The sequence below is a fragment of the Brassica napus genome, chromosome C7 (genome assembly GCF_020379485.1).
Source record: "Brassica napus cultivar Da-Ae chromosome C7, Da-Ae, whole genome shotgun sequence".
In the NCBI taxonomy this organism is placed as follows: domain Eukaryota; kingdom Viridiplantae; phylum Streptophyta; class Magnoliopsida; order Brassicales; family Brassicaceae; genus Brassica; species Brassica napus.
This window is the reverse complement of record NC_063450.1, coordinates 14,162,072-14,173,668: the sequence shown is the minus strand read 5'-3', so window position 1 is coordinate 14,173,668 and position 11,597 is coordinate 14,162,072. Positions and strand designations below refer to the sequence as shown.

At 35.7% G+C, this 11,597-nt stretch overlaps 1 pseudogene; it reads right to left on the bottom strand.

The window, feature by feature from the left end:
- Window positions 1-7,603: 7,603 nt before the first annotated feature.
- LOC106407799 lies at window positions 7,604-11,204 on the bottom strand (annotated as a pseudogene).
- Window positions 11,205-11,597: the final 393 nt, after the last annotated feature.

Here is an 11,597-nt window from a genome sequence, read left to right as displayed (position 1 = left end):
GTCTTGAGTAGACTGGAGAGCTGAAGGAAGAAGCGTGAAGAAAGGAGCAAGAATTGGAGTCTCTCTCCTGCGGAACAAGCAAGCGGAGCAGTCTGACGGTTGATCCCACCAGGAGCAACCAGGCGATTGTTCCCGACCTTTATAGAAGTTTCCATATCTTTCAAAGATTTGCCCTAATCACCTAATCACCTAATCACCTATCATTCGCTGACTCATTGAGTGAATGAGCCGCACATCTCTAGTCAGCGAAAGTAGATACTAGAGTGCTCGGTGAACCTAGACTTGACCTCTATTGCTTGTAATTGATCCTTGATCCAAACAAAAGTTTAGGCGTCAAGATTGAACCGCAAAGGAGGCAGCACAACGACAGTGGGCTGTTCTACTTGAGTGATCTGTGTTTTAGATTGTGTTACATTGCGCTTGAATAAATGTTTGGTTTAGCATCAACACCCGATGAGAAACCTATTGGGGTCAAAATCGGTCACGATGGAATCAATGTCTGAAAGTCTCCGTAAAAATCAACATGAACGTTTTTACGAAAAGAAATTTTCGTAAAGAGATCTTTACAAAGAACTTTGCCGTAAAATCTTGTTCTAATCTCAATCGAACCACTAAATACCGATTGTCCGAAGGCAACGGACACGTATCCAAATCGGCCACGGACAAGCTCAAGTATGGCCATCGGACCACGCACACGGCTCGGTCGCTACGTAGCGACCGAGCTCAAGCCAAGCCCGGTCGCTACGTAGCGACCGAGCTCAAGCCAACCTCGGTCGCTACGTAGCGACCGAGATCCAGCCAAGCTTGGTCGCTACGTAGTGACCGAGCACGTACACGGCTCGGTCGCTACGTAGCGACCGAACTTTCCCAAAACGTCGATACGACACGAATCCATGCTTTCTCGTCTACTCTTTAATGCTATCTTCTGTAGGCCATGGATAAACCATTCTTTGTTTCTCGTCACTCGAAGTCATCAGTCAAACTTTATGATAAAAACCGTGGGAAGTTTATTTTTATCGTAGAAACCGTAATAAACGTTTCGAGTAAAAGACGGCTTAAAGAGACCTCAAGCGCAACTCGAAGCCCACTTACGATTTCTTAACCGAAAAACCATAAGCCTTATGATGGTTTATGCTTGGTTCGTAAGGCAAGATAAATGCCAAGTTTCCGCGGATAAATGTGAAGTTTCCGAAGATAATCACGAAGATGGGAAAATTGGAATATCTCCATTTTTTAGCTATGACGGCTTAAGGGCAGAAGAGGAAAGGCACAAACCGACCTAGGAGCAAGTATATAAGGAGTCCTAGGTGAGAGGCAAAGAAGGATTCGAAACTGAGCAAACTTAGCACTTAGAGCAATTTTAGGCAACTTTCCGTTTTTGTTATTCGAGCGGCGACTCAATTAGGTTTTTGCCGTCTTAGGATTTTAGAACTAGGAATCTCGCCGACAGCTCTCATAGCCCAGACTCTTACGTTGTTGTAAAAGCACAAACGCAGATTCGGAATAAGAACTATCTTGCTCTCTTTTTTCGATTTTTTTTTCTTGTCTTTATTACGTATTCTGATTGCTTGGCGTGTGGTTTAGCAGATATCTGGGACCTCTGGGAAATTAGAGTTTTCCTAACTTTCCTTATTTAAACGGAAATCGACAGTGCGAATTTCGGTTCCCACAGTTTAGCACTAGATGGAGGGGGGCGACGGACTACTCTAACTCATAGCCGCAAAACGCTTGACGATTAGCCAAAGTCTTGAAACCCTTTCCGGCTTTATAAAGCCAATTTCGTTTTAAAATTTCTACGAGAAATCTTCAAGCACCAAAGCATTTTTTTCAGTTTCCGTTGTACCAAGTGAGTCACGGAAAAGCATCAAAAACAGTTGCGACGAATAGATGTAGCATTGTACACATTAAAAGGAACACTTTCTTCCTGATCGTTGGCTAGATCTACCGCTGGTTGACCAATTCGTTCCAGAAACGTATGTGTCATGAGAATCCTCTCAAAAAACAAATGAAAAACCTTTTGCGACTAGATCGTAGTGAAATAAACTTCGGTAACACTCCATGAGTAACTCCAAGCAACTTTCACCTAAGATCGAAATCACAGCAGAAACGTTTCTCTTAAAACCCGCATAAACAACGCTACTTTGACATGTGTATACATATCAACGATTTACAATCTTCGTAAAACCGGTCCCCATTACTTACACGAAAAATCCTTCGTACAATCAGACCAAGTCTTACGAAGAAACTTTTGAAAGTAAACATAACTGGTTTTACGAAGAAGTATATTTTGTATAGCAGACACAAAGCTGTAAAATCTGACTTTGGATGACCAATCTAAAGAGAGATCTCTTCGCATTACGATTTAATAGATCTCATATTTTAGCCATGCGGCTCACTGGCTTCTGCGTTTCGTTCCCCTCGGTCACATCCGAGCAGGCAATCGTCCCGCAACTGACTCCGCACTGGTTTTGTATCAAACCTCTTAGGCTATGTCTTCCTCAGACAAAAACGAATCAATTTTCATAAGACTATAGGGAACATTATACGAAACATTCATCATATAACTGAAACCTAAAGCACAAAATCGTTTTCTATGACTATCAGCCATCTTAACACGGATAACTCTGGCAAACTTGTCCTATCAATCTCGACAAGCGCTCTTTGGCCCTCGGTCAATTACGCCTTCCAGTATAGGTCCAAACCAGAATTTGGTATCCCCTTTAAGGACGATCGTAAACTAACGTGACCTTAATTTTAACACGAAAGTACCATGGTCTAATCCTTGAACTACAACGTCCTTGGCGATCTGAGTGAACATATCCTTCAACCAAGCCAAACTATTTGAGAAACCATCGCTCCATCACTTAACGGCTAAACGACAATCTACGATTTGTCTAAAAACGTCGTGACTATTAAGAGAATAATTATCGTATAGCCCACAGTCAAAAATCATATGATAAATTCTTCGTAACAAAACTCAGTCCTAACAACCTAACGGTTAACAGAAAACCTAAACTTATCGACAATCAACCAAGTTAAATACGTTCCACCGATAACTTTAATGCCCGCTACGTTTTACCCGTAAAATACGGCATGTAAGAAAAACTCGTAACAGAGCTCCTAGAGCTTTACGAAACATCCTCAAATGTACACGAAATAGATCTCGGAAACCCAACACCTCACAAAGCACTACGAAGGAAAACACTTCTTCCGAGGGACAAATTTACGCGACCCCTCGGTCCTAATTCCTCGATCGCAAATCAAATTATTAGCATCCAAACAGGAACAACAATTTTGGCTGCGAACATCCATAGACAAACCAGAATGTTTCTCAAACGCAGGGTTATGACTAAACCCTTGCAATATCGCGAAACATCTTCAAGCCCGCGAACATTTCAAGCATGAAAGCGCGGCATACGAAAGAAAAATCAGTCTACAGCATTGCGAGACGTCGCAGACGCCTGAAGAACAATTTTTCGACAAAATTACCTTACTCGATAAAGGCACCTTCTTGGAAGACCAAACAGTCATACTAACATCTTCTCAAACATGTATTCTTCCCTAAGACTCAAAAACGGTAATATCTATCGATAAGTTTGTTGCTGATCACAACAAACTCTTAACGTCCTAAAAAGACTAAGCCATCTCGTAGAGATAGCTCTCGAACACCCGACACAAGGGTAATAGCGCTATATAAAAAAAATCCGAAATTTTGGTCAGCATTTTCGGGAGACTTAAAAATTGTCCTCGAAGAGATGCTCGATTCCTACCATACAAGTCACGTAAGCCGAGAACATATGGCGGACTTTAAAGTGGGATGGAATCAGGTCGAAAACGATACGGGAAATGTAAGTCGAAGTAGTCATCGCACCCCCTAAAGCCATGATTAGACCTAGGTCTTGCCCTAAACCCAACACACTGGTCTCTAACATCTCTAGGCATAGTATCAAACACCCTGATACGAGATCCCAAAATTTGTCTCTTGGCCAATATTCGAGCGTCTTCAGAAATCCCGCGAGTTTACACACTGCGGAAAACTCTCGAAACAGATCACAGATATAGCAGTTCATACAGAGTTAGATTACGAGATGACAACTCGTATTCTTCCCTCTACACCCATATAAAATGCCATCGGCAGCAACATGCCTGATAACCTCTACATATAAACTAGACCGTAAAGCTCTCGCTGGAAAACATGTCATAAGAACCTTAACTCCAAGACGAACTACGAAAGGCTTGATCAGTAGGCAGCGGTCATAAGGTGCAGCCCAAATTTTATCGCGTTCCACTCTTAGAAGAGCGAGAAGAACACTTACCACAGACCTTTCAACCATTAATTCTGCCTAACTTACCTAACTTGCCTAACTTGCCAAGCCACTCGCTAGAACCTCACGCTAGAAGCTTATGGTTCTAACGAGCTGGAGGGCTAACTGTTGGGGTCAAAATCGGTCACGACGGAATCAATGTCTGAAAGTCCCCGTAAATTATGGGGGCTAACTGTTCGATTTCTTATTTTTCTTGTCTTTATTACGTGTTCTGATTGCTTGGCGTGTGGTTTAGCAGATATCCGGGACCTCTGGGAAATTATGGTTTTCCTAAGTTTTCTTATTTAAATGGAAATCGACAGTGCGAATTTCGGTTCCCACAAAACCCTAGATTGGCTTCCTTTAATATTGAATTTACTCTTTGCAATTATTTACTTTACTTGAACGTTACCACCCAGTTCAAACCCCACTTTTAGTTTTAGCTAAGTTGAAAAGTCATAAGAACAATGTGTAGACTGGTCTTCTCGATTGAATCATAAATACTACAATTACCACTGTTAACTTGACAGTAGGAAAGATTCAGTTTTAATGTATCAGGTATCTACACCGACAGAATAGTCGGCATACAAGCACACATGGAGAAATTTCTATGATGTTAGGATTTCTTCCACAATTTTATTATCCAACATATTCCAAAAACTTCTAGAGATTGAAAAATCTATAAATATCTTAGGATATGGTTCAATCTAATATAAACCTATGGGTTGTGCGCTCACCTTTTATGTGCGTTATCGCTGGCCTTTTATGTCTTGAAAATTATACTAGACTTGTATTGCTTTGGCTACTAACTTATTTGCACGATATAGTTATTAATGGAGCTCCCGTGCCACTTTTTGCATTTCCGAAAACAACTTCATTTTAAAATTGACAAAACTTCAAATTTGAAGTTGTTTACCTCCAAAAAACAACTTCACATTTAATTGCACAACATTTATATTTTACAATATAGTCCTTTTTATTCATAAAATTAATAAAAATATATATTTTATGAAACAATATAATATACAACAAAATATTATAAGCACTATTAATTAATAAAATATCACAGCTTAATAGAATATTATATGCATTTCAAAATGATAAATTAGCCTCTTTATTTTTATTTGTAGATCACAAGTTCAAATTGTTGAAATCTTGTTTTTTCGTTAATTGGTGTAATATTTATGTTTCATATAATTTTATTTTCAGTATTTTTAATTTTAGATTATGTATTAAATTTTTTATTGTAATTTTTTTTGCAAATTATTTTTATTTCTTTAATTAATATATATATATATATATATTATTTTTACATAAGATAAAAAAATATAAGGGCTAAAATTATAATTATAAAAGTTAACAATTCTTTCTAAAATAGAGATAATTGTAAGGACATAATTAATATGAACTTTAAATATAAAGTTTTGAAAAGTACAATTTTAGATATGGAGTTTCACTGTTCAAAATTTCAAAATATCAAAACTTCAAAATTTCAAAATTTGAAATTGCAATATGTAGAACTTTATTTTTTAAATTTGAAATTTTCTTTAGGAGACAATTTTAGAACGAAGACCAGTCCCTCGCAACTTATAATACCGGTAGCTTACTCAATCCCAATTCATCCAGAGGTTTACAAAAAGTATTTGATCATTTGTTGACAATTTGTAGACTGGTCTTCTCGATTGAATCATAAATACTACAATTACCACTGTTAACTTGACAGTAGGAAAGATTCAGTTTTAATGTATCAGGTATCTACACCGACAGAATAGTCGGCATACAAGCACACATGGAGAAATTTCTATGATGTTAGGATTTCTTCCACAATTTTATTATCCAACATATTCCAAAAACTTCTAGAGATTGAAAAATCTATAAATATCTTAGGATATGGTTCAATCTAATATAAACCTATGGGTTGTGCGCTCACCTTTTATGTGCGTTATCGCTGGCCTTTTATGTCTTGAAAATTATACTAGACTTGTATTGCTTTGGCTACTAACTTATTTGCACGATATAGTTATTAATGGAGCTCCCGTGCCACTTTTTGCATTTCCGAAAACAACTTCATTTTAAAATTGACAAAACTTCAAATTTGAAGTTGTTTACCTCCAAAAAACAACTTCACATTTAATTGCACAACATTTATATTTTACAATATAGTCCTTTTTATTCATAAAATTAATAAAAATATATATTTTATGAAACAATATAATATACAACAAAATATTATAAGCACTTTTAATTAATAAAATATCACAGCTTAATAGAATATTATATGCATTTCAAAATGATAAATTAGCCTCTTTATTTTTATTTGTAGATCACAAGTTCAAATTGTTGAAATCTTGTTTTTTCGTTAATTGGTGTAATATTTATGTTTCATATAATTTTATTTTCAGTATTTTTAATTTTAGATTATGTATTAAATTTTTTATTGTAATTTTTTTTGCAAATTATTTTTATTTCTTTAATTAATATATATATATATATATATTATTTTTACATAAGATAAAAAAATATAAGGGCTAAAATTATAATTATAAAAGTTAACAATTCTTTCTAAAATAGAGATAATTGTAAGGACATAATTAATATGAACTTTAAATATAAAGTTTTGAAAAGTACAATTTTAGATATGGAGTTTCACTGTTCAAAATTTCAAAATATCAAAACTTCAAAATTTCAAAATTTGAAATTGCAATATGTAGAACTTTATTTTTTAAATTTGAAATTTTCTTTAGGAGACAATTTTAGAACGAAGACCAGTCCCTCGCAACTTATAATACCGGTAGCTTACTCAATCCCAATTCATCCAGAGGTTTACAAAAAGTATTTGATCATTTGTTGACTGTTTCTTTAGGGGGGGGGGGGGGGGGGGGGGGGGGGGGGAAGGGGTTGGGTTATTTTCAGCCTGTTAATCCAGAAAGCATAGATGCAGCTATCTCAAATTTTTTCAGGAAAATCAGTTAAAGGTTCTAATTCCCAGACGATCATATCGACTATCGAGTGTAATCTATGATTTAGATAACTTAAAGTCAAAATTTCCGGATTTCAACAAATCTTTGGTTTCTTTTAGGTGGTATTATTCGTTGTAGAAGTTAAACTCAACTCCAGGTCTAAAATGTGGATATTTAGAGTGATTCATTAATGATTTGTAATTTTTTATTATAATCAATACCAATGGATTTTTAAATAGATAAGATTTATTAAAAATACCAATACCAATGGATTTGATCATTTGTTGAGCACAGACTGTTTCTTTAGTGGGGGGGGGGGGGGGGGGGGGGGGGGGAAGGGGTTGGGTTATTTTCAGCCTGTTAATCCAGAAAGCATAGATGCATCTATCTCAGATTTTTTTCAGGAAAATCAGTTAAAGGTTCTAATTCCCAGACGATCATATCGACTATCGAGTGTAATCTATGATTTAGATAACTTAAAGTCAAAATTTCCGGATTTACAAATCTTTGGTTTCTTTTAGGTGGTATTATTCGTTGTAGAAGTTAAACTCAACTCCAGGTTTAAAATGTGGATAGTTAGAGTGATTCATTAATGATTTGTAATTTTTTATTATAATCAATACTAATGGATTTTAAAATAGATAAGATTTATTAAAAAATATTTTTGAATTATAAATTCAATCATGTCATATTTTCGAATGATTCACCATTGATTTTAAGATGATTCACTATTAAATTTATTGATTCTATTCTCGTAAAAAAGCACCATTAAATTTAAAACTATGAAAACAAAAGTTCAAAATGTATCAAAAGCAACAAAAGAAAATTGCATCTATCTCAGATTTTTTTCAGGAAAATCAGTTAAAGGTTCTAATTCCCAGACGATCATATCGACTATCGAGTGTAATCTATGATTTAGATAACTTAAAGTCAAAATTTCCGGATTTACAAATCTTTGGTTTCTTTTAGGTGGTATTATTCGTTGTAGAAGTTAAACTCAACTCCAGGTTTAAAATGTGGATAGTGATTCATTAATGATTTGTAATTTTTTATTATAATCAATACTAATGGATTTTAAAATAGATAAGATTTATTAAAAAATATTTTTGAATTATAAATTCAATCATGTCATATTTTCGAATGATTCACCATTGATTTTAAGATGATTCACTATTAAATTTATTGATTCTATTCTCGTAAAAAAGCACCATTAAATTTAAAACTATGAAAACAAAAGTTCAAAATGTATCAAAAGCAACAAAAGAAAAAAACCTAAACCAACTTAAGAAAAAAAAACCACATAAAAGTTCAATAGAAACACGTCCTTATTCCTAACCTTTCTTCCACCGACATTTTAACAAAAACGTCTTGAATTCCGAGATGATAAATCTGCGTAAGTGCTTTGAAACGAATACGGTCCTCCAAGTTTGAAATTTCCTTTATAGCATCCCATACATTAATCTTTTTTTTTCTGATGCTTCTTTCTATTGTCTTTCTTCTCTTTGTTGTTTTATATTCAAGATCTGAGTACTAACAGCCATTGCTGGATTTTCATCCTTCTGTGAAATACCTCTTTCAGATCTTGCTCTTTTCTTTGGTTGAAACTTCTCCGTACGAGACTCTGGAACTGTCCGAGAATCAAATGTTTCATACTGTTCTGAGAGCTCATGATCCCGAGTTGATGCATCAAACTCATATATGTTGTCTCCATCATTCCAATATTCTTCATTTGAATTCCCTCCAGCTTTGTATGTACGCGCATCAGTACCATCACCTAATCCAACTGCGTTTTTCCCAGTAGCAACACCTTGTCCGAATATGATTTGCAAGTCCTCAAAAAATTCAAACGTATCACTACTTAAGTTTTAATTGCTTGGATGTGCCTATGCAGAAAAAAAAAATACATCAATAAAACATAATTATGCTGCATAATTACTATATCCAGATTTTCAAAAATGAAATACTTACCTTTAAATAATCATTCCAGACTTCATTTGAAGCTGTAAATTTTTGGATTGAAGGATCCCAACCGAAACCAGAAGAATAACGTAGAAGGTCGGCACAATTTTGATGTTGTAGTTTTAAATACTTGTGTCTGCTTTGGTAGTTCTTGAAATCTTTTGCACGATATATCTTTATTGAGTTCTGGCAAAATCTTTGATTCAACGGTGAGTTTACTGAAAGAGCCAGAAGAGTCACGCCAGTTATTGTTAACTCATGCTTCCACAAGAAGTTGTACTAATATCCTAGTCTCGTCATGATTCCATGAATTATAGTCACCTTTTCTTTTTTCTTTCTTTGTGAATCCTCCATTGATATGCTCAAATTAACCTTCAAGAGCAATTCTCTCAAATAACAGATCGATTGCATTACTTAAGTATCGTATCCACAGAGATTCGATATTTCACACAATAGACTTTAGCTTCAGACTATGCTAGGTCATATAATATAAAGCAGTAAATATAACAGAACATGGTGGACAAGGTAGTTGTTCGATTGATTGATGAGTTGTTTGATGGAAGGATGGTTGCTAGACTTAGGGGTTCATTCAGGTCATAAGAACTCAATCTATAGATGCTAAGGGTTGATCCTAGAACTCGATTTCAATAAAAAAGTAATCTAGCATGCAATTTCTAATCAGATGACTAAGTCCTACGTTTCAGCTCTCGCATACGAACAAGGATCGACTGTCGATCGATAATATTGACTAGTTATCGATCGATACAAATGTCTGGGTGTCGATCGACACTTCATTAGACAAGTATTAACGACATAATCGATATGTTCACTAGATTTCTAGACCAGCTCTCGCGTGTATCTAACAACCTAGCTCATCAGAATTATATTCAGGTAATAGAATAGCTCTCGCGTGCACCTAACTATCTTATGATCATGTATCTAATTAATTACTCTAGAGACAAGAAATAAGAACAATCTTGTGAAGGATACAATAAATCATCCTAGCAGTTCTATAAATCACAAGTTCATAAGAAACCCTAGAAAACCTAGATCTAGCAGATGGATCTACTCAGACAAGATAGTTGTCACATGTATCATAGAAAGAATAAATGAATAGATATAAATTATAAAACCAAAACCAATGGAGTTCCAAGAGTACTCTGGAGGAGTTCATCTCTTCTCTCCTAACCTAGAACAACGAATAAAAGAAAGCGTAGCCGTAAACAATGGCTTAGAAAACACATAAATAGGGTTTTAGGTCGTCCATGGGTATTTTGGTAATTTATGGGTGCTTCTGGGCTTAAGTCGGTCTTGAAATATACTTGGCCCGCATTTTGGAATCACCGTAGATCGACACCAAGGGTGCACCGTCGATCGACGTTCCTTCATCTCCTCGTCTCTCTCGCGAGACAGACTGACCACTATTCAGTAAAACATGCATAACTTCTTATCTAACCGTTGGATTGACCTCAAACCGGTGGCATTGGAAAGCTAACTCAAATCTATATATTGTTTCAAAAGTTGGGCCCAATTTCTCCATGAGAAGGTCTCCATTCATAGCTAAACATCTGACGCATCTGTGCAGTTCTGCACCTCAAAAAGCTCCATAATCACCAAAGTTCTCTAAAGCGTACCTGAACTTGAAAACACTCTAAAACATACTAAAAACACATATAATAGTCTATAAAACATCTATATAACATGGCTAAAACAGGTAAAATCCATGGTATATCAACTCCCCCAGACTTACCCTTTTGCTTGTCCTCAAGCAAAACATAGAGTAATTTGGTGAAAGAGGTTTGAAAACAGCAGGGACTCACACAATTTTAACTTATTACTCTCACCTCTGCAATTTTGCAAGCCACATCAGATCAGTGTCAACTTTAAAGGCACTTCATGTACTAGACCTTAGCTTAGCAACCAAACCATCTAGCCCACTGCTTAGCTGATTTCGCCTGACATACCCCTCTACTGACCTCATTTCTGCATATAAATGTGTAGGCTAAATCTTTGGAGTATCGATCAAAGGACACATGGACTCTTACCCCAGCAGGTATCTGAGTAAACATGTAGTCTTATTCTGGTTTCTTTTCTCCCTACATCTTTCTTCTCTAAATCCTTTTATCTCAAATCCAATGAACAATGATGTTGATGCAGTACATCTTATTCATCTTCTTTTCGATTTTTCTTTTTTATGTATATTTTTTTCTTTTCTTGACAAAGTGTAGGCGAATAATGGGGTCACAGGAGACACTCCTACCCCTCGCTTCGAACGATGTGTGATCATTCCATCAGAGAAGAATAATGGGGGTTGCAAGAGACACTCCTATCCCTCTAAACCACAGGAAATCATTTCAATATTTTCTTTTTCTTT